The sequence below is a fragment of the Arvicola amphibius genome, chromosome 11 (assembly GCF_903992535.2).
Source record: "Arvicola amphibius chromosome 11, mArvAmp1.2, whole genome shotgun sequence".
Classification (NCBI taxonomy): Eukaryota; Metazoa; Chordata; class Mammalia; order Rodentia; family Cricetidae; genus Arvicola; species Arvicola amphibius.
Window position 1 is genome coordinate 71309798 of NC_052057.2, and position 26465 is coordinate 71336262.

General features: G+C 41.0%; 1 protein-coding gene across 1 annotated transcript in view; it reads left to right on the top strand.

The window, feature by feature from the left end:
* Ncoa2 (nuclear receptor coactivator 2) overlaps positions 1 to 26465 on the top strand; it is a 208246-nt gene that overhangs the window by 68466 nt on the left and 113315 nt on the right. Inside the window, 1 exon segment of the mRNA XM_038347228.2 lies at positions 11133 to 11189. The gene's annotated coding sequence lies outside the window, so the exon portion shown is untranslated.

A 26465-nucleotide genomic window follows, 5' to 3' on the forward strand; every position in this document is an offset into this window, starting at 1 on the left:
TGCTAGTGTGTTCTCTTTTTTGGCGAAGAGATCTCTGCTTGTTTTTGTTCTGTAAGTGCTTTTACTGGGATCCAAACTCAGAAGTTGGAATTTGACTTTGCTTTTCCATTGGGAGGTGCTTGATGCCTGCTTGGTGCACCGACAGCGTGAGTCAGACATGGAAGAGGCTGTGCAAAAGTGTATGAAGAGCCCTCCTGTTACTGCGAGGCAGTCAGGAATTGGAGATTTGTAGAGTCACTCCTTGATTTATTTCTCTCAGGGGGATATATTAGTTTGGGTAGCTTCACCTTTTCAATTAAATGCTAAGTGGGCATTTCTGTTGGCTCTGTGCAGTTCAACATGGTGGAGGTATGTACATTGCCTCTGTAAGCCATGCTCACCAGCTCCAGGGATGCAGTGGGTCTATGTTGCCTGTAAGTAATTTCTAACATGCTGCTCTCAGACGCCATTTAAGTGCAGGACCTCCGAAAAGAGCCAGAGTTCGTGCTACTAGCACGAACCAGGAAACCTTCCCTTAAAGAAGCTGTGCAGTTTTTACTGTTAATGCTGAGTCAGGAAGCCTTCTCTTAAAGAAATCACGCCTCTGCTTATCTCTGGCAGAGCCCATCTGAGAAAATGCTGCTACCAAGAAGCCATGCTCAACTCCGGTTTTTGTTTGTTTGTTTGTTTGTTTGGTGTGTGTGTATGTGTGTCTACGTTCTTTCCTATGGTCTTTCAGAATGTGGATGTAGTTGCCCACATCGGGTGCCATCAATAAACACACTGTTTGGCCAATATCTTAGGCCTATTTTTAGCTAGCTCTCAAATCAGTTTATCTGTGTTTTGCCATGAGGTTATGAATTACCAGGTAAGGTGCTGGCATCTGTCTCCTTACACAGCTATATGGCATCTCTTTGACTCCACGTACCTTTGCTCTATATCTCTTCCAGCCTATATTTTGCCCTGCTATAAGCCAAAGCAGCTTTATTCATTAACCAATAAAAGTAACACATGTACAGAAGGACCTCCCACGTCATTTTTGTGCATGCTGTGCTTTGTGTTAAAATAGGTCTTGCTGTGTATCTCTGGAGAACAGTGTTGCTATTGAAATGTACTTTGTATCTCAAATGTTTATGGTCTGTTGGCAGAATCACCGTCTCTATTCTAAAATGGACATGATGGGAGAAGGTGGGAGACTGCTGTGTGTTGGTGTTTAAGTACTAGGAGTTTCCTTGAATGTCTGGAATCTTCCAGCCAACACAGAATGATTCTGTTTCCCTAAATATTTCTTTTTTGTATCTTTAGAAACAAACATATACCTCTTTTGCTTTAAAAGCAGTGACATAAATATATATATTTGTGTGTGAGTATATATACATATATATATTCATATATATGAATGAGAGGAAGTTTGAGACTAGACTGCACAATCTCTTCTTGTAGCGCTTTCAGACTTGCCAAGGCACTACGTTACTAAGTGACAAGTCATGCCTCTTGTCCTGAAGTGGTAAAGATATTATTCTCCCCCCCCCCCCCCACCACGCAACAAGAGGGTGTGGGAATGTTCACACACACAGACACACATGGGACACAGAACCGCTCTGTGACAGAGAGACAGACGGACCCGGGGTTCAAACCCCGGGCCCTCACATGTGCAAGCGCCACGCTTAACAGGCTGAGCTATCGCTCAGCTTGCTAAAGATGCTATTCTTAAGAACAGTGTGAGTGTCAAACCTGCTTCCATTTTCAAAAACTTTTGGAGTATTGTGGGACTTTCCAACTACTATTAAGTGGAAATATGTTTGTTTTGTTTGTCTTGGGAGCTCACAGTTGTCTAAAGGAAGGGTTAGAAATATCTGGTTTCTTTGGGAGCTGAATAAATTCATCTAGTGTTATAATTCGAATTAGCTAGTTAGTTAGCCTTTTGCTTTCGAGTTTTCTCTTTCATAAATAGGGCAAACCCACTTGTCAGATCCCCAGTGACTGAGCCTGTGTGTAAGTCTTACCTGTGGATGCTGGCTCCTAGTCCATACACAGCACCATGGAAGCTTAATGTGGGCCTCCCCCATTACCTTCTGTGCTGATGTTTGCTAAGTGTACATGCTTCCCGTGAACCGAGTGTCCTCAGGTTCCTTTGCAACGGTTCTAGCAACAAGAGCTGTTTCAATGTATTGTCATTCCTGTCAGTACTTGTGCCCCTTGTTGCAATCATGAGAGAGGAATTTTAGTGCTTTATTTGTGGTTTCATTGGCTACCAGCATTTCAGGTGAGCCCAGAATAAGCATGCAGTGTTAAAGTGGAAATTGCAATGTGATATGCTATTTTAATATAGTTATGTGTATGTTTAGAAAGTAAGTATAATCATTTTGATATTTATTTATTGGGGGGTGGATGGTCCCATTACACAGTACAAGTTGGCCTTAATGACCTGTCTCCTTAGTGTTGGCATATGCCAACACCCTCGACCAGTTTCATTTGTTATTTAGGAAATAATGGTCTTTTTAAAATGTGAGAAAGTGTTTTGTAGGATGCTTTTAAAAAGGGCTTTAGAATGAAATACATGTTGAACAACAAAATTATGAAATGCGTTATGAAACTAAATGCTGATGTGCAATGTTACTTTAAGAATACCCAAATCCACTGACAAGACATCAGTTATTGGTGAATCTTGGTGAACACACCAAAATCCCCCAAAATGCATGTTATTTTAGGAAACAACTTTAATCTCAGCCTGCAGGTGTATCTCTTTGAGCTTCAGGTCTACAGAATAGTTTCTGGATAGGTAGAGCTGTTACAGAGAAACCCTGTCTTGAAACAGCAACAACAAAACGGAAAAACAAATGAACACCTCTAGCATTACTGGCCTAAGAAACAATGTATCCAGGATACAACATTGCAGCCCTAAGAACCATGAATCCACTAAAAATGCTGTGTCTCTTCATGCTGGAAACTTATTTTATAGCTTTTTTTGGATTTGCAAGCGATTTTTTTTTTCTTGTGAGCACTATGCTAAGAGTCAGACTTTTTTTTTTTTTTTTTTTTTTTTCCCCGAGACAGGGTTTCTCTGCAGCTTTTTTTGAGCCTGTCCTGGAACTAGCTCTTGTAGACCAGGCTGGCCTCGAACTCACAGAGATCCACCTGCCTCTGCCTCCCGAGTGCTGGGATTAAAGGCGTGCGCCACCACCGCCCGGCTAGTTGGTTGAGTTTTTCCAGTATTGGAATGGCTGCATGATGACATCACAGACGCCTTCACTTCCCTCTCTTAGTGTTTTCCCTCTCTGTCCATCCTGCTCTTGTTCGCATGGTCCTCTGTCTTCTACTTTATATCATGTGTGTTTATAATATGTTTGCATATGTTTATACTGTGGCTGATTGGCTTTAGTCACATCCAGGGGCATCATAGCACCTGCCTTCTGGCGTTTTCTGGGGATAATCTGTGGGTAATTACAGGTTTATCACACCTCACAGAGCTACAAGCTGCAATGAGAAAGTAAGAGAAAGGTTATCAGGTGTTTAGTGTAAGATTAGAGAAATAATTATACCTTTTAATAAAAAAAAATGAAGTGAAGGCCTTAAATGTATTGTTGAAAGGACTGTTGTTACATGAACCCAAGAGTTTTAGATGTAAAATGTGAATAAATACTCATGGACACAGAACAGATTAGACGCTACCTTGTTCCAACTGCTGTGTCTTGCCCACAACCGGGGGAGGGGGGAGAGGAGTGAGATGAGACCCCTCTCTTAGCAGTCACTTAAACAGACAAGACCACGCCCTAGGTCTTGCTGCCCCAAAAGTAACTGGCAAAATGGATCAAAATACTATAACAGACTGTGAGGGGTTTTGTTTGTGAGTTTGAAGACACTGGTAAACCCGAGGCCTGGAGATGCTAAGTGCTGTCCTCATTATTGCTGGGTGTCTGGCCCCTTGAGAAGACAGGGTTCTTGGTTCTCAGGGGCACCCAGTTTTGTGTTTTTAGACTCCTGAGGCACCTCTTCCAAGTGGTGATGCTTTCATGGTTTTACTAAGTTTTATTGTGTGTGTGTTCGTGTGCACACTTGTGCTACAGCACACAAGTTGAAGTCAAGGACAACTAGAGGGAGTGGTTTCTCTCCTGCCTTCCACCATGTAGTTCCCAGGGATCAAACTCAGCACCTCCAGGTGTTTGTTACTTTCTACAGCCGAAGGTTACTGTTGTCAAGCTCAGGTTTTGAACAAAATATTAATAAGCTAGTAGTTAACAAGAAGAAATTTTCTTTTGTATTGTGTTTTATAAAGGAAATTGACAAAGCACCAAGTATTGAAAGTAGAAGAGTCTGAGGAGCATAACAGGACCCCTTCTCTTAGGCAGGCAGGCAGGAAGGAGAGGGGTGAGAAAAGAGAAGCAAGTATAATCTTTCCCCTTGAGAATATAGTTGCCTGATGACTGTTTTGTTCTTTCACAACATGGGATCAAGCAATTTTTCTTATGTCTAAAAATACGTTGTTGAATATTGACCCTTTTTTGTGTTCCCTTTGGCTTCATACGACATTTGAGGAAAGAAAGCTACAAATAGGAAAAAGTGTGAATAATTTTAGAACCTAGAGAATAACATTATGAAAGGTTACATTGTCTGTGCCTTAATAAAAGAAGTAGTTAAAACTATTTTAGTCCAAGGAATAGAGTGTTTGTTTAAACTGTAGCATGCCTAGACAGAAATAAATCCCGCTGGAGTGGCAGTTCATGACTGACCTTGTTTTCCCATTCTGGGTCCCAAAGTCGCAGCTGCAGTAAAGCAGAGAATTCTCTTAGCCCGTTTGTAATGTATCTTAAAAGGGTCTCGCAGCTAATACTCAGTTAGGAAAAAATAAAAAGGATTAGTTCCGCATGCCATGGATTTATAGTCTGAAATAGAAACCGAAACATTTTACTATATAGTACAGTTAACTAAAGCATGGGTAATTCTGCAAACTATATGTGACCTTTTGTGGGAATTTGATTCCATCTTCATTTTCTTCTCATGAAGGAACTCAGAGTATTTGATCAAATTTGGTTGATTTTTTTCTGATTATGATCCCAGTGACTAGCTATTTTTGTGAGGGGGAAAATATATAGGAAGACATTATAATAACACTTTGAGATAAGTATGGGAAGACATACTTCAAATACATTTCAGGTGTTCTGAATTTTTTTTTTTTGTGTGTGTGTGTGTGCTTGTGTACACACGTGTGCCTGCAGAGATCAGAAAGGTGTTATCCAGAGTTGGAGGTACAGGTGGTTGTAAAACACCTGATGAGGATCCTGGGAATTGAACTCAGGTTCTCTGAATAACAGTATGCACTTTTAAACTGCTAAGTCATCTCTCTAACTCCAGTTGTAAAAATCCATAGACGGTCTCAGACTTATAGTAGTTGCATGGATGGTGTTTAGTACTGAACACCACACTGACTTTGAAATCAGATCTTCACAAGGCTGCTACCAGGTGGTGTGATTGGTTTGTGACAATTGGCAGGCAGCAAGTCGTAGCCCAAATAGCCATGGTCAGAAGCAAGAACATCAGGCAGTACACATCTAAACTCTGAGGTGTGGGTGGTCAGTTGTGGTGTTTGCGTATTTCCGGAGTCCGTCACTGTAAATGTATGACAGATAAGTGATCCCCAGTTATTGTGGGCCTTTCTTGTGTTTGATACCATTCTGGCTGTCTTCTCTCTGATCTTGATAAATGTTTTTGATTTTTTTTTTTTTGGCCTTAAAGCCCTTACTATATTTCTATATATACAGGTTGTTAGTTTTTATTCTGTTATGTGTATTTTCATTCTGTCTCATGATTCTGTGTCAGGAGTTGGACAGCCTGGCCCAGCAGTTCATATATTGTACATGATCTCCATGCCTTGGACATACTCAACAAAGTGCTGCCAGAGCCATAGGTAGCTCAGGATATTGAGGCCAAAGACAGGCGTCTGAGGCGGGTGCCTGAGGACTACACGCAGGCATCAACATCTCAGTGATGTTGCCCATCTAGCAAGACTCTCCAGTTTCTTGGGGGTGGTAGTTAACCTCTTGGTTCTAGGGGAGAAGTAGCAAAGGTAATTGCCATCTTTGGTCTTCCACACTTCCACATAGGGATCATGTTCTGTGTATCACTTGACCATGTCAGTGACATTATCAGAGTTGCCACCTGTTTGGGGTGAATACAGACTTTCTGCTACAGAGGACTGTCACTGTGCTGTGGTTTGTGGCTGTCTTCCTGCTGTACTTGCTTTTCTTGGTGTACTTGGAGGGTGTTGAACACCTTGCCTGAGGATGTGTGCTCACCATGGACTTGCCTTGTAGAACCAGAGTCCCCCGAGGGAGCGTCTGCACACTGTGAGCACACCATCATTTGATAGGCCTATGATACCCAGATACTGAACTTGAAAGGATTATCAAAGTCTTTATTAACGCCACAAATAATACGCTTACCACCTAACAATAAAGACAGAATCTTCAAATTTAATAAAATTTACTTTTGCAGAGGGAGCCAGGTCATTTAAGGTAAACCACAGCAGCTTTGTTCTGCATCACACCCAAGGCACACTGAGGGCAGTATATTTGCCTTAATTTGGTATATCAGCAAAGTTTTTGAAAAACCCTTGCATGAATAAATTTTAAAAACTGTACATTGATTGTATAGCTATGTTTATTTTTATGAATAATGAGTAGCTTCTGGGATAGGCAGCCTGTTTAGTGCGTTAATCAATTTCTTCTACTGCAGGTTTTATTCTCAGTAGGATCAGTGATCACTAACTAAACACAAATGAAGACCCCCCCCCACCCCAACTATGAAATGGAGGTAGTAGATTGCTTGGTGATCCTCTGAGCTCAGACTCTTTTGAATTCAGTGTGCACTGAATTGAGAGATTCATAAGTGTGTAACATTTCACACCATTTTCACCCTAACCTACGCCTCCCCCAGTACTACTTCCAGTACATTACAAGCTGTATTTTCACTCCTCCCTGCTTTTCTTTACCCAATCTTATAAAGAACTGGGTATCAAAGAAATGAAAATAGCAGCAATGTCTGAGATATTGAATGGCATTGGCTCTCAGCCGTGTGGTCTGTCGGTACAGCAGGTCTACCCTGTGGGTCACAACCATCGGAAATCCCGTAGGTGATTCTTAGGAACCCCCACCATAAATTTATTTTTATTGTATCACTAATTCTGCTATTGAGCGATATGTTTTAATTCACAGACAGGTTTGACTCGTGGTTGAGGACAATTGTGCTGTGACTTATCTGCCTGTACTCATTCTATATTTGCATCTACGTCAAAGTATGGGACTACACTAAAACCCATCCTGGGTGTCGTAGGTCATAGTGTGCATTCTGCAGCCCAGATATCTCTGTTTAGAGAAGGAACTGAGCAATTCCAGGTTACTTCTGGCACTTTTTTCTCTATTAGGTTTCAGAATCGTCTCCAGTGTCTGATGACTTCACCCTCTTCATTTCTGTTTTTCTTCCAGCATGGTGTTAGTTTCTGTTCTCTTTGCTTTTGTTGACACAAGCAATTGAGTGGTCTTGTTAGAGGGCTACTTTGCAATTCCTTGTGAGGTAGTTGCTGGCAGCTGTGTGAGGCTGGGCATCACAAAGCATCTTTCTAATGTTCTGAGAGGAGTAAGAAGTGGGGGAGAGATGGGGCAGTAGGAAGGCCTTTTGTCCTCTCATCTTAACATGAGTAAGTCACTTAATGTTTCCGATGCACAGTTTATTGGCACTAATAGGCATCTCTCTGTGACAAGCATTAGCAGTAATTCATGTAAAGTAACCGCAGAGCCATTGGCATCTGCTCCTCAGCAGAATGTCGCGCCTGTTTCTTTATGTCCAGATAGTAAAGTGCCATTTGCTTTACCTGACTCAATTGAGGGTCTTGTAATCAGTCATTGTGATCATTGCTGCAGTGAACAGAGGCGTGTCATTTATTTCCCTTTGGACATAACACATAGGATTGGTGTGACGTGGATTAGCCGAGAGGACATTATGTTATGTAGAGTAAGTCAGACACAGAAGGACATACCATATGTTCTCACTTATGTGTGGTAATTTAAAACTTGATCTCATTGACCTGAAAGGGACAGCTAGTGGTTACTATGGGTTGGGGGAATAAGCTCTACCTTTCTATAGCACCGGAGGAATGCTGTGGTTGGTCGTTCCTGTAGATTTTAAAACAACTTGTAAAGAAGATCTTGACTAATGATAGATGTTTGAGTGCTGGGTTTCCTAGTGGCCCTGTTCTCAGGTGTTCCCGTTGTATGCACACACTGAGGTGCCATACCGCTCTCCCTAGGTTTGCACTTTGTTTTGTTAGATGTTTTGTCTGTTAATTCTAGATCTCAAACTGTTAAGCCTTTTTACAAGTATTAGACTCATCTAGGATAGCAGATATGATGTTTAGGATTTATTGTTCCTGGATTCATATTGTTCATGGATTCATTGGGGGTTAAAGATTGTCCCTGGCCTATATGGAGAAATCATAGGTTTGAATGCTAACTTTTGATCCAATTTCTTTGTTACTTCTTTGTCTAAGATATCCTATATTTTGGGTAGTTTCGAAGTATCTTACAGGCTTGTCTACCTTAAACTCAGCAATATAAAAGGAAGCGTTAAGGGCTCATTTATTTTTCAATGTGATTGATTTCATCAATAATAATTAGGAATTTAAAAAACTAAGAGAAGAAGAATGTCTGAAGGGAGTTTATAATTTGAGATTGTCCACATGACTGATCAAAAGACAGTAAACATAACTGTGGTTTTTTTTTTTTGAGCCTTTAACTTGAGAGGTGGTGTGGTTATCCATGTGGCATGTTCTAGTGATGGTGGCAGGCAAGCCTGAGCCTTGTGAATAGGGTTCAGAGTGCTTTAAAGCCCAAGATCACCTCAAGGATGGCTGCTGTTTTTCCCCTGCCCTCAGCGAACTCCCACGTAGATAGGAAGATAAGGTTAGTTTAATGTACTGATAGTGGTCATTTGCACCTGCTGGGCTCACAGCCTTATTTCTTTTTCATTTGTCTCATCTGTCTTTCTCTTTGTTTAAGACGGTTGTACTTATTATCAAATCAGGTAGGGACCGGACCGAACAATGTGCATCTCGGCTTGCATGCCCCGCCCCCACCTGCTGGCCTTCCTCCTGTTATCTTCTTTGTTTATTTTCTGGTGTTGGTGCTTCTCTGGGCTTAGCTCCAAGCTTATAACTGTCCTTTTTTGTATGCTTTGCTCAGAAGATCTTAATCACTTCTATATTTTAGGATATATTTGTCTTACAAAATCTCTCTCTCTCTCTCTCTCTCTCTCTCTCTCTCTCTCTCTTTCTCTCTCTGTGTGTGTGTGTGTGTGTGTGTAGTTTTCTTGTCTTGAAGATGACCCTATGATTTGAAGTACACTAAGTTAAAAATCTGGTAGGTTTTGTGTTTTTAATCTCAATAGAAAAAATTAAGCGACCACACATCATAGACTGTGGGCATATAGTTGTGTTTGACTGAAGCTGTTAAAGAATTTCAAGTGTCCTTCTGCAGCTTTCTCTGTCCCTGTGTGTCTTCAGCGTTTGCCAGCCTCCCTGACTGTCTTGGTGATAGCTTGACAGGGGCCAGTCTAAGATCCTCGGGGGGTGGCGGGGGGGGAACGGACATGCAGGGTGGCAGTTGCCTGGCTCCCTTTGGCCTGTCAGCCTTTTGGCTTTTCCGGTGTATGTGAGAAATGCCGAAAGCTGACTCAGGTGGCCCAGCACCTTCCTCACACCTTTCGCTGCTAATAGGAAGTGGCTTCCTTTGGTTGGTGGCTACTTTGATTGAGAAAATTACATGGCATAGGACTCAGGAAAAAACACAGTCTGTTCACAGTCTGGAGACCATGGGCTTTCGCTGTTCTTATTAGTGTGGCATCAGAAGTCACAAGAAACAGTTTTCAGGGGCTCAGATCGCTGCCTTCTTGTTAGGTCAGCAAAAAGTGATAGAATTGTCAAAGCAGTGACCTTCTGTGAACCCCTAGCCGGGGTGGTGGCCATGTACCATGGTAGACCATGAGCTCTGCAGCTAGACCTTGTTCCCAAGGCGCACCTCGGGAACAGCATGGGCACGTGGTAGAGAGCTGCCTGATGGGTGTACAGATCGAACTGGAAACACAGGTGATGCTGCACCCCATGCTCACCCAATGAGCTAGTGCTGCCGATGGTTTCTTTTGCCCCAAAAATAAAGTATGTTCTTTTTTTCTCTCTTTCTCCCCAGGTATATTAAAATGCCCTTTGGTCAATATTACAGCTGTCACTTCATTCTCTTCCGCAGCTAAATTTGCTTCCTCTAGATCAACAAAATAAAAGATGATACTGTTCCTCATCTATCTCTCAGCCCGCAATTAGGTTAACAGGCTGGAGAGACTGTGCTGGCACCCAAACTCCAGGCCGCTACAAAGCAGCAGGTGCTCCTAATTGCAGGGATGTTAACCTAATTGCTTAGAAGAAGCAAAACAATTGTTCACACACCATTATGTTTGGGCCTGACAAGACCCAACTATTTTTAATACTCTTCCCACCCCTCGTGTGTATACATACAGTATACTCTTTACTCCAATAGACTTTTCTTCAGATAGCAAATTGTTCCGTCATTTTTATGCTACAGTTACTACATAGGTTCTTTTTTTATTTTGTAATTTTACTTTCAAAGGTTCTGTACTGGAAAGAAAACTCTTAAGCATGACACATTAGTTATTATGTGAATTTTATTTGTTTAATTAAAAACATGTACTGCAGCATGTTATAGTGTACAGGCCCTGTGCTAGTCCTAGAAATTCAGAGTGGCCATGGGTATCCCGTACTGCCTGTGCTGCAGCCATTCATCTTCAACCTAGTGGAGAGAGCTGGCCATTGTGTAGCCGTTGAAATGTAACTGTGAGAACTCAGACTCTTGTAGCTGCCCTGTCATGCACAGTGCAATGTTCCTTGTATATTTTGTCTTGTGCTACGCAAGTAGAAGTGATGCCAAGGTCATTCTGCCTCTTGGCTTGCTTTGCGGTTCAGTATAGGGCTGACTAGTGAATGTCGCTTGTGCACTAAGAGTGATGTACAAGTATTAACTATGTACCTGCTGACGAGCCCAGCGAGATTCTGTCTTCACTAATGTTTGTTTGTCTGTTTGTTCATATTGCAGATTCCGCTCGGATTTGGCTTCAGATGAACAGATCTTCTGCACTGTGTACAGGCACAGGTGAGTCTTTTATGTTGTACAGGCACAAGCATTGAGTCTTTTATGTTGTGATTACTTTTTGTAAGATTAAGTATTTAAAATTATCTGATATATTAGAAAAGTAATGAGTAAATAAGATGGATGTAAATGAAAAGAAAACAGAACTTACCTATTTTCCTACATGTTTCTGCTGTGAAATTTCTTTATGAATGTCTTAAAATGACATTTGAAGGTGTGTTTGTTGTTGCTCAGTTTCTATTTGGAAAAGTCTTAAGTGTACACGCTAGACAAGTTGTTTATTTAGTTGATTAAATTTTAACTTTGGAGCTATTTTTGATGGCAGAATGTAGAAGAAAAGAAAAATTGCTATGGATTTTGGCAGCAAATCTCAGTGTTAGTGGTTAGTTCTGTGCTGTGAAGTCCTGTGCTTGGCCTTTCTTGCTAGTGGCTCTTACTACACATTCAGATTGTATGCTGATGATATTTATTGACCCCTGATGCTCCCTTTATATCTTTTACATTTGTAAACCCCCTCTCCTTTAACAGTGGGGCTGGGTCTGTTTGATTCTGCTTCCTCAGTCCTTTCCGTTTTAAAGTTGGGGCTGAATGAAGCCCGTTACATGGTGGAGCGTGAGTGTCGAAAGTGCATGCGTAGGGCTCTGAAAGGTTATGAAGGGGCCTGTTTGAAGATGGCCGACCACGTGAGTGCCTGGGACAAGGCCTCTGATCCACCCTCCCTCACCAGTGCTCTGGGTCTTATGGGGAAGGACACACTTTCCTGCTGTTGGTGGGCATTCAGCCTCCAGGGGTGGACTGATTAGACATTAGTCTTCTGAGTTCTTGTATTTCAACAAAGGATGAGGACTTGGGGTGTGACTAAACAATCCAACAGGCATGCACTTGGACCACTCTCTGCACTAGCAGGTCGGAATTGACGGCTTAGTGCTCTGGAATGTCTTTCCAAACACCAAGGAGTGCACCTATTCTGTGAGCTTATTCTGAACTAGAATTACTTCATTCTGATGGCTTGTGTTCTTTTTAGTAATATAAATCAAAGAACACCAGTTAAGGGATTTCTTAGTTTGTGGCTTCCATTACGGAAACACTGGTTAAAGACTGCCAGGGATGGAATGATGCCTTCAATGCAGTCCTACAGCTGTCGGACATGGATAGAAGGCTTTGCTCCTGTAGGGGTCAACTTCTTTCTTGCTCAAAAAGTAATTCCTTTGTTTCTGTATGTTTCCAGGTAACATAATGTTTGGAAGACTTAATTGTTTTATTTGTTTTGTTTTTTTAATTTGTTTATGGTTTTGAGACAAGATTTCTCTGGGTAGCCCTGGCTGTTCTGGAACTGGCTCTGTAGATCAGTTCCATACTCCCTGCTTCATCACAAAAGTAGGTTAGTTAAACTGCTGCAGAGAGTCGGATATTGTCTCACAGTCTTTACATAAGTGGATGATTTCCTCTGAAGGAGCATGTGATGACTTACATCTTTAAGTGAGCTCATGCAGTGTTTGGGTAGAACATAGTCAGATAACGTCAGCTTCCCTCCATTTGGTTAATTTTCATGTAATATAAAGACACCGTATGTCTTAATTGTGTAATAATTTGAACAATATGTTCTTGATGGCAAGTTCAATATACCTTAGGTTTTGGAGAACATAATTAATTGTGCTTTCTTAAACATTCTAAAGTGATAGTATCTATGAGTGTAAATGAAAATTCCAGAACTAAATGTATAGAATGGAGAATTCCTTAGTTTGAATTTAAGATACGATTTTTTTAAACAGACTAAATGTGATTTTTAATTTATAGTGAGCGCATTATAGCGAGTGCCGGGAATCTTGAGGTGCAAAGGCAATTAAGTGGGGGGAAGGTTAAGGTTTGGTCACATGGACTAGTGCTTCCACACTGATGCCTGGAGGGAATTCCTCCACTGTCTAGTAGTGCATGCTATGCAATGCCAGGACACTCTGCTAATTCCAAAAATTATAGTAAGTATACCTAAGCATGAAATAAAGCTCCTTTGGACTTGAATGCTGATTTTTGTATCCCCTCTTGGTTCATTGATGAGCAAAGGCCCATGTTAGACACTGACTTTAACTGAGAGTTATACAGTTGCACAAAGAGGGGCAGCTTGTGCTAGCAAGATTTGGTAACATTTAATTGTATCACTGTTATAATGATATTTTCCTCAAATGCTAGCCTAGACAGCACTACAACCTAGAGAGTAAGAAGTGTTGGAGGAGAATTTTACCTCCCAGGATGGACCTTCCTTTTGATCATGTGGAAGGGATGGTGGGCATCACAGCCTACGCTCACTGTGGAGCTGAAGTATTTAGTTATGGTTGGTGGTGGTGTACTGGGCATGGTAGACATAACCTCTGAGCCACACTTCTCTCCTTTTGAAATCATTGAAATTATTACTTCTGATGGCTTTAACACAGTCAGTTGGGAATTATGAAAGGCTAGTTTTTAAAAATTTTTTTATTTTCTTCTGCTTTCCTCTCTTTCCTGTGTCCACGTCGGTGAGAAGAGATTAGCTTCATTTTCATCATTAAATTTATTAATCTGATAGTACAACATAAGTACTTGCATGTGTTGTGTTCATTTGGGGGCTAGACTTGGACATCTTGAAGAACACAATGTCACTGATTTCCCTCCTTGCATTTCTACCCAGAAGCAAGCTGTAGCTGTTCTTTCTGGGAGTGGGTACAGGTGGTTGAATAAAAGGCTCCTTCCCTCGCTTTCCTGTCATTGTGGTCTTTAAATTTCAATCTAGATGAGTATGTGTCTTGGTTGTTCTTTGTTGGCTTCAAGAAAGATCTGTGAGGACATTGATCATGGCTTCTATCCAGTTTTCTACATCTTGACTTTTGATTTGGGCCAGTAAGTAGTATGCTTCCTTGCTTGCTTGCTTGCTTCTTTCAGGCAAATTCTTTCTTTTCTTTTTTTTCTCTTCCTTCCATCCCTTCCATCCCTTCCTTCCTTCCTTCCTTCCTTCCTTCCTTCCTTCCTTCCTTCCTTCCTTCCTTCCTTCCTTCTTTTTTGGTGGGGGTGAGGGGTCGGGATAGTACCTCAGGATGGCCTTAGGTTAGCAGTGCTCTTGCTTTACTCTCTCTTCAGATGAGATTACAGGAGTGAGCTACTTTGTTATACTGTTCACTTTCCCTTGGAAGGAACATCCCAGGTATATACTGTTTCCCAGACAGGAGTCAACTGACCTTTCTAGACTCCACAAAGATAAGCAGTGTCAACCAGGCTTCTTCTATTGACACCTCCTTGTGTATATGTGAAGCTCAAGCTAACTTGAGCTGCATACAACACGTAGATTAAAGCATTTCTTCATACAGTTATCCATAAGATTAAGTGGTATTAGCTATAACTGTAATTATAAAACTATAATTTTTGTCACTGTCCTGAGACCCTGTATTCTAAGGAAATGAAAGAAGTTATTAATAGTAAGCTTTGGTAGTGTGTATTTTTTCCAACTCATTTGAACATAGTAGGTTGTCTGAAGGTTGTTTGCTACTTACTGTTTATTGGGTGGTACATGGGTGTCTGCAATCAGTACACGTGTAGACATGCAACATAATCTCCATTCTCATGGTGGGGGCATACAAAGGGGAGAAAGCAGGAAATATATAGCATTGAATGACTGTACGGTTGTTCCCAAGTAAGGAGTGAATGGGTTTAAAAATTGAAACACAGGTCTTCTGAGCAGAATGCAGAGTTGCTTAACTACTTAGAAGAGCCGGAGTGACGATTTTGAGGGTTTTGTTTCCTTCAATTCAAAAGTCTTGGCATTTTGGGTGCCATTTAGATAAACATTTAACAAGAAGTAAGTCACTGACAATCGTGTGGACCCAGTTGAAGGGACTGAGGCCAGCCTGTTTTCTGTGAATGGACAGCCACAGCCTGGGTAACTCAGTAGGAGGATGTGCAGGAAGCCTGTAGTAAACCTGCCGGCACTGCCCACTGCCCAGAAGCACTCTTTGAGGCCTTCATCTTAACCCTGCAAGCTTGTCTTGAGGAAGTGACACGATCCTCATGGTTAGCTTGGTGGCTCTGTAAGGGGAGTGGAGGCCAGGGAGCTGCTGTCTTTCAGTTTCTCTTTCATTAAGAAAGCTATTTGATTTGGGTTAGTAATTCTTTAATCTGGCAGTTTTACTAGTTCAGCAAATAATTTTTCCCTACAATATAAATTGGAATATAAAAATAGAAGATAGTCTTAAACTGTATTTTAAAACTATTTTTGCGACTTACATTATGATGTTTGAAAAGAATAGAACTATGAAACTTCTTTGATTTAATTTTATTAAATTATATTTTATATCATGAGTGTCTTAGTAACATACAGTAATACATTTTGCCTTACTAGCCCAGCAGGATCTGGATTTTCTCTGTAAATGCTGCAGGTGATCTCAGTTTTTCTTTCTTTTAGTTATTTAATGGAGCTGCTGCTTATATATATCTTCATACAATATTCCTTATTTAACTCTCTAATTACTACTGTTTGAACTTGTTCACAGAGACATGTAGTATATATCCAATCAGGTTCTTGGCTTTTATTTTTAGAAGAGGTCTCACTGTGTAGACCAGACTGGCATTGAACTCATAGGAACCTTCCTGTCTCCTGAATGCTGGGGTAAAGGCACGTGTCACCAAACCCAGGCAGGGTCTAACTTTTTAAAATATCTTTAGAAAATAATGACTTGTGAGATAATGTTGTCATCTTTTAAATACATTTATAACAGCTTCCAAAGGCCAGTTTGTTACTTTGTTAGCCTATGGTGCATATTTAGTGTGTTTACTTTCAACAGTCTGGTTTCTTTGCTTCTTATTTTAAAACAAAATAAAAACACCCTTCTGTTGGGCCACAGTCGCCTTCTTTCCTCGGTTTCAGAGTGATGTGACTTCTCATCAAAAGCCAGATGGTTGATCTTACCTCTTGATCTTTTGTATTTGAGGGCGGAGGAGGGAGAAGTGCACATATATGACAGATGTGTAGACATTATTCTAACTAATTTGGTGTCTTTGGCTCATGATCTTTCTAGCTTGGGTTCCTTTTTAATTGAGTCATTATTTTGACAGACATCTCTGTTGATAAAGCCTCTTATTTTCTCCAGGGTTCCAAGGACTGATGGTGAGAATAACATACCTGGTGTGTTTATATATTCCAGTGAGGTTTCCAGAGGGACTTAAAGTGTTCACAGATGTTTTGAAGTGGAGACAGATATAGCTACATAGAAAGGCAGAGAAAAGAGAGAAAAACAAACATCTACTGTTACTTTTGGCGAGATTGTGCTCTTGGCCTTCACATGGACTGTGTCTACTTAAACTTGCTAATTCTTTGTGTCAGAGTGTGCAGTGTATTTGGATTCTATCTGATGCAGAGCCTGAACAACTTGATTTGAAAACATTCGTGCTTTACGTTCTGGTGGTGGCTTGGTGGTGAAGTCACAGGATTGTGTGTCCTACAGCTTGTCTTCGTTAGATTATGCCAATAATTTTTACAGAGGTGCTTTCTGCCTTGTGCTACAACTTTGAGGATGACCGTAGAGGATGTGAAGGTACTTGAGTGAAAGCATGAATTCCGTGAGAGATCTGCCCTCTCCCTGCTTATTTATGGGCATTATTACAGCTGTCCACATATACATGCATAGCTTTAGTTGTTTACTTTCTTGAGTATATATAGCAGGGTATGAGCACAAGCTACCACAAGCATGCTGAGGTTACTTACATGTGTGTTTGCTCAGCTTTGATAGTTTGTCAGAGCCGTCAACACTGTCGTTTCAGTGCAGAGACAAGAAGAAAAGGCACACATTAGCAATGGAGTGCTGACTTACTAAACTCACAGTGCGGTAGAGCAAAGAGTAGACTATGCACACTGAACCAGATAGTATCTTTGAGCCTTCTTACATCTTAGACATTCTTAGACATCTTAGACACATTCTTAGACAATCAGCAGAAGGAACCCAATGGAGTCGGTATTCTGATCTTATGTTTTTGTTTGTTTGAGACGGGTCTTCCTATGAATCCCTGGCTGGTCAGCAACTTGATATATAAACCAGATTAGCCTTCAATTCATGGAAATCTGACTGCCTCTACTTCCTTAACACTGGCACACGTGGGGCTAACGAGCACATAAAGTATCTGGTAGGTTAAGTGACTGTCCAGTGTTACATCCAAGTTCACTAGCTACTTAGAGGATCAACTGTGATTAATTTTGAGGTTTTTGGTTCTTTAGAGCAGAAACAAAACAGCAAACTCAGGCCTGGGATGTGGGGTAGCAGATGGGGGCTCTTGGTATGTGGTTCGGTGACCCAGGCTGGTGGAAAGAGCTGACAGCACAAGGACACGCCATGGCACATGCTCTCACAAGAACACCACACACACAATCTTCCACCCCAAGTACACTTCAGAATTTCAGACTGGCTTTGTATATGGCCTTCTTCCTCTCTAGTGAGGGTTCTCAGGCTTATAACACTTTGGTTATGAGAAATTGGAGGCCCCATTTTAAAATCAGAAACTACCTGCTACTCATTAGTGAAGGAAGATGCAGTTCAAGTGATGTTACAAGAGAATGCTTTCCGTGGCTTATTCTCAGAGCTTCTGTTAGCATAGTTATTCTATTTTCAGGAATACTAGCCCAACCTCTTTTCATGTTTTTCTCTTTGCAAACAACTTTAGGCCTAGAGACTTTTACAAGATATAACTATATATAGGTTGTATAGCTTGGTTGATAAACAGTTTGCCCCAGGTTTGGTCCCTAACACTTCATAAATGGGCTGGTGGCACAACCTTTAATCCCATTACTCAGGAAATTGAGGTAGGAAGATTAGGAGTTCAGGTTCTGTCCTCTGCTTGGTAGTTCACAACCAGTCTAACTACTTGAAACCTTGTCTCAAAACATTCTCACTTGCTGAGAAACACTGTAAAGGAATGTCTTAGCTATTAAGCAAGAATAGCAGGGTGGTGTCGCACATTTGAGTTCAAGGCCAGTCTGGCCTACCAGAGCTGGCTCCAAAGCTACAGATAAACCCTGTCTCGAAAAACAAAAACAAAACAAAACAAAACAAAAAAACCAACCAAAAACAACAACAACAACAACAACAAAACCAAAACCAACAAACCGATTTTAGCTTTAAAATGCTACATTCTTGGGGCTGACGGATGGCTCAGCTTGGAAAAGCTCTTGTTGCTGAGTCTGATCACCTCCCACATAGCAGGACTGCCTGTGCAAGTTGTCATGTTTGTATTTGTGTGCACGAAAGCACACATGTTAAAAGTGAAAAAACTATTCCATTCTTGGGATAACTGGAGAATCATTTCAAATAATTGAAAGCATAAATTATGTTACATTTTATTTTTTGATGACTTTTACACTAGATAAGAAATTAAGCCATTCTTTCTTCTGTTCCTCTGTCTAGTGAGTAAGGTTTGAACCGCAGATAAGGGCTGTGGTCTGACCGCAGTATTCACCACAGACACAGGGGCTGCCTTTACTTCCCATCTGATTTATAGCTGCCGTTCCCTGTAATCTTGCCATTTCTTTCCTTTCTTTTTTCTGTTTTTTTTTTTTTTTTTCTCAAAATAGGATTTCTCTGTGCTAGAACTAGCTCTTGTAGAACAGGCTGCCTCTGTACCACCACCTCCTGGCAATTGGTGCCATTTCTGAAGTCACTGGTTGGTTTCAGATCTTGACTTTGAATCTTTATTTCATAATTCATGGCTGTTAAATCTCTCTTGTCCTTCTAAAGCAGGTGACATACCTGTCGAGATGACTCTAGTTAAGGAGACACAAATAGTGACTAGACAGAAGCTGACAACGTTTTTTTTGCAATTGGGAGATGCCAGCAGAGGCTCCTTTGCAGCAGGCATAGGCTACATCACATGGGATGAGGAGTGGAGTGCTTGTTAAGCATCCCCTGGGATGTTTGCCTGCAGGCCCCATTGTCTGTGACACCAACTTTAGGCTAGCCTTCCTAGTCATATCCCACTTCTTTGTTCACCCAGACATCCACTCTCATTTCTATGGTTGCGTCTTTTTTTTTTTTTTTTTGGTTTTTCGAGACAGGGTTTCTCTGTAGCTTTGAAGCCTATCCTGGAACTAGCTCTTGTAGACCAGGCTGGTCTCGAACTCACAGAGATCCGCCTGCCTCTGCCTCCCGAGTGCTGGGATTAAAGGCGTGCGCCACCACCGCCCGGCTTGGTTGCGTCTTTTGTATTGAGAGAAGTCATATGACGTATATAGACAAGCACATAGATTTTATCTTTCCCTCCTCTACGCCCAACTCCCCTCTCTTCCTCTCCCTTCCTGCTCTTCCTGTTTCTCCTCCTCCCCAAATACTCTACCCCATTTCTTATTTCTAGTCTGGGTTATATCTATTTCAAGAAGTTCAGATAATGCCCCAGTAGTAGTTCCTACCTCAGCTCTATCAGTTAGACAAGCAGTTAGTTTTTTTAATCGCCCCCCCCCCCCCCACCGCGCGCGCATTTTCTTTCTAGAGTAGCAACCTAATAACACTTTAAGTAGCCTTTGTTGACCATCCATCCTTATCTGTCATCACTGAAGAAGGAGCGCTCCTGTGATCTGGTCAGAGACAAAAGGGAAACTGGACGGGGTAGCTGAGAGTGCTGCCGTCGCCCCCATGACATTCGCTTCTTTCCAGGCCTCTTAAGAACTGAAATGTGAGCACCACAGACCTCTAACCCGAAAAACCAGTTCTGTGCTAGCTTTCTTGAGAGGCTCTGAGTATTTCTACATTTCCTTTTAATAAGTATTTCTTTGTGATTTCCTTACTTCTGTCTGCTTATCCCTGGTCACACCTCTTTATTGCAAAGACAGAAATAAGAACCTAGGGTTTATACAGCATAGTCCCTAAGTTCTGAGGGATGGATAAAGAGATATAATAGCAGCCATGTAAGGTCCCTTGAAGATCCAGCAGGTGACCATTTGTATTATAGGGCCTATTCCATTCACTTTACCATAATGTTCTGTTGAGCAGTGTGTTGAAACATCTCGACACCTCTTTGACTGATGGGGTCAGTTGGTATAGTACATATAGTGCCAAGCCCATATCTCCATGTCTTTCTGTTTCCTCCTAGAAAGGACAGAGGTGAGCCAAACCCACACAGGAGCTGCTAAAAGTGCACCAGTTCAGTCTTAGGCAAGTGTGTCAGAATCTGAAAGATAGCATTGATAATACACTGTGACTCTGCACTTGCTCTAAAAACTCATCAGCGACCCTTTCAGGTGACTCATTCTGTCATAACGAGAAAACATGTCTGCTTAAGAGTGGACTATAAAGGTTGCTGTAATTTAGTTATCTTCCCTGGTAGTCTTGTCTTTTAGCTCAGATCTTTGGGACACCTCCTCTTTGGTTTTTGATGAATTAAGAGTAAGATATCAGAATTAATTTTGAATCACAGTATGGTTGGTCACTCAAAATCCCAGGAACAGGACCCTTTAAGGCAGCTAGTCGTCTTTCCCAGTTTTATTCTCAGTGCCCAGCCCTTCTTGGAAGCTGTCGGTACTCAGAAACTTCCGGATTTCAAAGTACTTCAGATCTTTAAGGATACTAACCCTATAAAGTCAATGCAGAAATCTCAAATAAAGCAGGAGCCAGAGAGGTGGGTCAGCAATTAAAAATACTTGTTACTTATGTAGAGGACCTGAGTTTGCTTCCTAGCACTCACATCAAGTATTATGTATCCATGGGATTTAATACCCTCTTCCGCCTTCACCTGCAACACCCCTGCACGCCCCCATATATACACACACGTAGAGCGTTCTCAAGAATTTATTTATGTACAATAGGGGTAATAAACACTGTGATACGAAACGGTTTAGACTCCTGCTGATCTAGCTGCCTTTACCCAGTCATTTTGTCCAATGGTGAAGGAGCAAGCCACTTCCTTTGCTCCAGCCCCCGTAAGAGAACAGGAGTAAGAGAGAGCGAGACTCTATCCCTAAGCTTATTACCTATAAGCCTTGGGATTCATGATCCCCGAAAGGCATTGGCTAAAATCCCACAACACACACATAAATCTCTGAGTAATTTGGTATTTTAATCTAAATTTATATATTGCTTATTTTATATGAGGAAAATTATAAAATAGCTGCCATTAAATTGAGGATAATAACATAAAAATAAATATGAAGGCGTAACAAGATTGAATAAGTGGCAAGCACCACATTTAATTTTTTATTTTGGCTGGGCAGTAGTGGTTCATGCCTTTAATCCCAACACTTAGGAGGCAGAGGAGTTCAAGGACAGCCTGGTCTACAAGAGCTAGTTCCAGGACAGGCTCTAAAGCTACAGAAAAACCAAATCAAACCAAAAAAACTCCAAACAAACAAACAAAAAGCAAAAACTCTCTGAAATATGAACCATTGTCCCAAGCATTTCCGACATGGGCTGTTCAGTCTGCACTTACTCTGTGCAGGGTTTATTGGTCTTTGTAACTCAGTTGTATCCATCTTTCTGCATTACTTTTCTTTTTAAAAATACGTATTTTATTTTTTATATGTATGTGTTTTACCAGCATGTATGTCTGTATCTCATGTGTATTACTGGGCCATGGGAGTCAGAAAAGGGCATCAAATTCCCTAAAAATGAAGTTTCAGAAGGTTGTGAGCACTATGTAGTTACCAGAAATCGAACCCAGGTTCTCTGGAAGAACAGCCAGTGCTCTTACCAGCTGTGATGCCCTCTCTCCAGCTACCCACTTCCCTCATGGAGAAATTTAGAAAACAGATTTATACTAAGTCATGTTTGGGACTTGTTAAGTATTCTGTATGCCCTTCCAACTTATACAGCCTCATACCAGCTTATAATAAATAGTAGCATGTATTCAGAATCATACCTAAGGATTCTAAGCCCTAAAGTCACAGATAGAAGATCATGGTAATTTATTTTTAGATGTCTTCACATAATAAAATAACTTAAGTGATGGATATTTAAATAATTTAATAACTTAAAGAATAAAGATTAAGTAAAAAGTGAACAAAGTTTGGGGAATGTGTCAGGTCACTGTGCCTTTGTATCAAAGCTGTACAGATTGCAGGGCTCTGCTGTGTCAGTTGTGGAAAACTCGGCGACACTGCCAGTAGGCGGCCACGGGAGAAAGGCACATTGCTTTCTTGGCTTGGCAGCCTCTGGTGCTATCAGCCATATTGCTTTGCTACTGTCTTCTGTCAGAGCTATGATGACTTCTCTGGTGAGATCAAGGCTTTCTGCGTGCACCCCGACAGCCTGCACATTCTCCCTCTTCCTGACCACAGGCCTCTTAGGTACTGTGTCCTGCATTGTGAACTCTTAGACACTGGAGCACAGGAGAGCTCCTCTTTGTACATGCGATTTCTAATACATTTTTCCAAGTTTTAAGGGTTGACTTATGATGACTAGTAGCATCTTTCTTAGAAGTTTTTAGGGCCAGGACTCCAGCACATAAGCCACCTCTACTTCCTGCTTACTCCCCCTGAGATGCTTTTATCTTGGGTGACTGTCCTTTCATGGTATCATACTGGCTTCTCCACTCTCCTATGCCTCTCCTTTTCTACCACCTCCCACCCCCAGTGCAGTGAGTAGCCACTAACTGCTGATGCAGAAACCTTTAGAAAAAGGGTTGGGTGAATGTCTGTGCAGAATAACTAACTGGAAGGAAAGCCCTAAATTTGTCGTAAGGCCATGCAGTGTCGATGCTGCATGCACGTCTGATATTCTGATTTTTGTTCATTTTAACGTTCATCCAACTCATGAGTACCAGTCACCCAGGGTACAGAGTTAGCTCAACTTCATCATTTTTCTGGAAAAGACATTTAGCTTAGATAAATCATAATTTTATAACCCACAAGCAATTTATGTAGTAAAACTGATTCTACCCTGTTTTCTTCCCCCATAACGGATGTTGATGTATTGAGACTGAGCCAGTTTTCTTACAGCTTGAGATACAATTGGGAAGAAATCTATACACCAAATCTGACCCTTCAACCAAACCGATTACCTAGAAAACAAAGAAATCTTATTTACCTGCAGTTCTGTAGGTAGTTTTCTTTATTTTTTTCTCTTTTTTATTGATATTTATTGAGCTCTACATTTTTTCTCTGCTCCCCTCCCCGCCTTTCCCCTCCTCTCTCCAATCCTCCTACCTAATTATAGGATTATGGGTATGGATCACCATGCCCAACATAATATTGTTTGTGCATGTCATATAAATATGCAAGCTTGGAGAGGTTAGTGGGATAAAGGGTTATCTTCCTGCTAAGAAATTTTAATTCAGTCCTGATACATAGAATTGGGTTGCTGGAAAGTCTAAAACACATATTTCAGGCTGAATACCCTATAGATTGGCAAGATCCACGTCCTATGAAATATCTGATTTTGTTTCCATTGACTATTCCATTTCCTGTGAACTAGATCATCCCATTCTATTTTGATAAAGATATTGTGGTAATGTTCATAGTACCATTATTAATAATAGCTCCAAAATTAAAACAGTTGAGATGTCCATTGGCTGAAGAATAGCTGAATATATTGTGCTGTAAATATCAATGGAATATTATTCAGCCATAAAACAATTGATGATATATGCTCAAAAGCATTATATGTTCTAATGAATCTAGCCATAAAATTATCATATGTCTGCTGATAATTCCATTTATTACAGAATGCCAGGGAGGGCAAACCCTTCTAGAGAAAGTAGTGTAACAGTTCCCCGGGGCTGAGACGGTGCTGATGGCCGTGGTGTCTGTTGCACAAAACCCACTTAATTGTGCATTTTCAATGGTGAATTGTATGGTATGTATGTTATTTATCAGTAAAGTTGTCACAAAAATAAGAATGTGGAAGCAAAATCTTCACTTTATTTAGCGGTAAAACCTTGCATGGTAGAATTCCACATAGGACCTCTCAGAATGTCAGTGAGGAAATAAGAAAAGTCCTCAGATATAAACAAGAAAAGGTAAACTGTAACATAGTCATTTAAAAAGACAGTATCTCCTGATAATGAATACCCAAGGACAGCAGTTGTGAGAGCACTTGTTAGATCGGTTCTCTAGCCTGCAGCTCACAGAACAAGTCCAAAAAATGTATTTTAGAATGAAGATGTATTTTTATGTATTTTTCAATATTTAAACTAAATTCGAGATTAACTTCACTTAAGTGAACTATTTACAGAAAAAAAACAAGACTTTTTAAACTGATTTTGAAGATTAGAGGGAATTTGAAGAAAGAGATTGTCAATTTGAACAATAAAAAAGAAAATATTTTTGTATATAACAAGCTTTTGGAAGCAATTTAGTCGTCGGGCGGTGTTGGCTCAGGCCTGTAATCCCAGCACTGTAATACCCAGAGGTATTTTACTCTCTGATCTATAGGCAAGCTTTATTTACTAAAATACAAATGAAATATCACTATCCCAAAATACGTTATAAGTGTTATATTTAAGGAAGTCAGGGGCACTACACTGGAATATATTTTAGACTAAAGAATTCAATTTATGGCAGACGATGGTGGCACACGCCTTTAATCCCAGCACTTAGGAGGCAGAAGCACCAGATCTCTGTGAGTTTGATGCCAGTCTGGTCTACAAGAGCTAGTTACAGGACAGGCTCCAAAACTACAGAAAAACCCTGTCTCAAAAAACCAAAACAACAACAACAACAACAGAAAACCCAAACAAACAAAAGCAACTCAGGCAAGAGCTGCTTAGTTCTTTGTAGGCATGCTTTATAAACCACTTGTTTTAGAGAAAAGGACAGAAATGAGGAGTGAGTTTGCCCCTCGTTGGCACTGGGTTAGAGGAGGCTGAGCAGTGCCCTCTGTGTTAGCCCTCACAGAAGACAACAGCAGAGGAAAAGCTTGTTTACTCTGTTTAACAAGACAACTTCAGAGATAAAGGGGTGTTTGGGCTCATATTTGAGAGGTTTCTGTTCATCCTGAGGGAAAAAGACATGGCAGAGTTCATGGCAAAAGAAGTGTATTCTGAAGTCTCCTCACATCACTTCTGATCAGGAAGCAGAGAAGTCATGTAAGCCCTGAACTAGGTCCAAATCCTCAGAGATTTAAACAACTCATTCCAGCCAGCCTATATCTCCTAGAGGTTTCAAAAACTCCCATAATACCACCACCAGTTAGGGAGCAAAATGTGAGTCTGTAAGGATGCTTATTCAAACATAGCATCCTCTAGGACGCTTCTGAAGACTCTTTTGGCTTTAGTTTATGCTTTCAATTTAAGATTATTTTACTTGCAAAATGAGACAGTAAAGTGTGAGGTAATAAATTTAGCAGAAAATCTAAAACTTCATGGAGTAGATGTAGATGATGCCTCAGGAATTGTTATTGTTGTCTGCCTGTGTGCATGCTGCATGTGTGATGGGAGAGCGTGAGTGCCTGCTGGGAGTGTGGGTTCAGAGGACAGTTTGTAAAGACAGAGCTGTTTGTTAGAACTGAAGGAATTGCTTAGGGACTGGTGACTTTGCCCGTATTTATGTCTGCTGTTCTGCAGTCTCGGCTGCAGTATTTTGACTTTGTGTCTTAAACACCTTCAGGTCACTCTGTCACTGTTTTTTGTTGTTGTTGTTGTTGTTGTTGTTTGTTTGTTTGTTTTTTTACAACTAACCTCCCTAGTCTCCCAGTCTTTCCCTCTTCTCAAAGGCTGGAGGACATATTCGTATTTCCTGAGAATTTTCTTTCCTGTTATGGGTCCTGTCCTAAGTTTCTTTCTTACCCTCTTTCTCTTTACTCGTTTATTATATAACTTCACGGGAGCACGCTGTCTCCTGGCAGAAGAGGCAGGCGTTGAGTCTGTTGTGAAATTCTTCCCTTAAAGTCAGTGTACATTCTCAGTTATGTCTCTGACAACCAGACGGTCAGTATTGAAAAGCAGCAGAGCTCTCTCAGTCAGGATTTCACCCTGCATTTTAGGTTGATGGAAAGTTCATTTGTTTTGCAGAATTGGCATGTTTCTTCAACAAAATATTTCAGCAATACAGGAGCCAGCCAACCTGTAATTTTCAAAAAACTTGCTGTCTGAACATATGCATTGTAGTTTGTCTATTCAGGCTCTCTGTTGGGTTTTCACTGCAGAGCACACGTGCTCCTGTTACTGGCATCCCCATGGCCGTTCTCCAGATCTATCACTTAGGATCTAGCCTCTATGTCATGGCTCTAATCAGTGTGCTTCATAATTAGAAATTTAGATTTGCTCCATTTCCTCTGCTGAACTTGCTTTTTTTCCTAGCTTAGACTAATGCTCTGTAGATCCAGTCTTCCTATTACTACTTGTAAT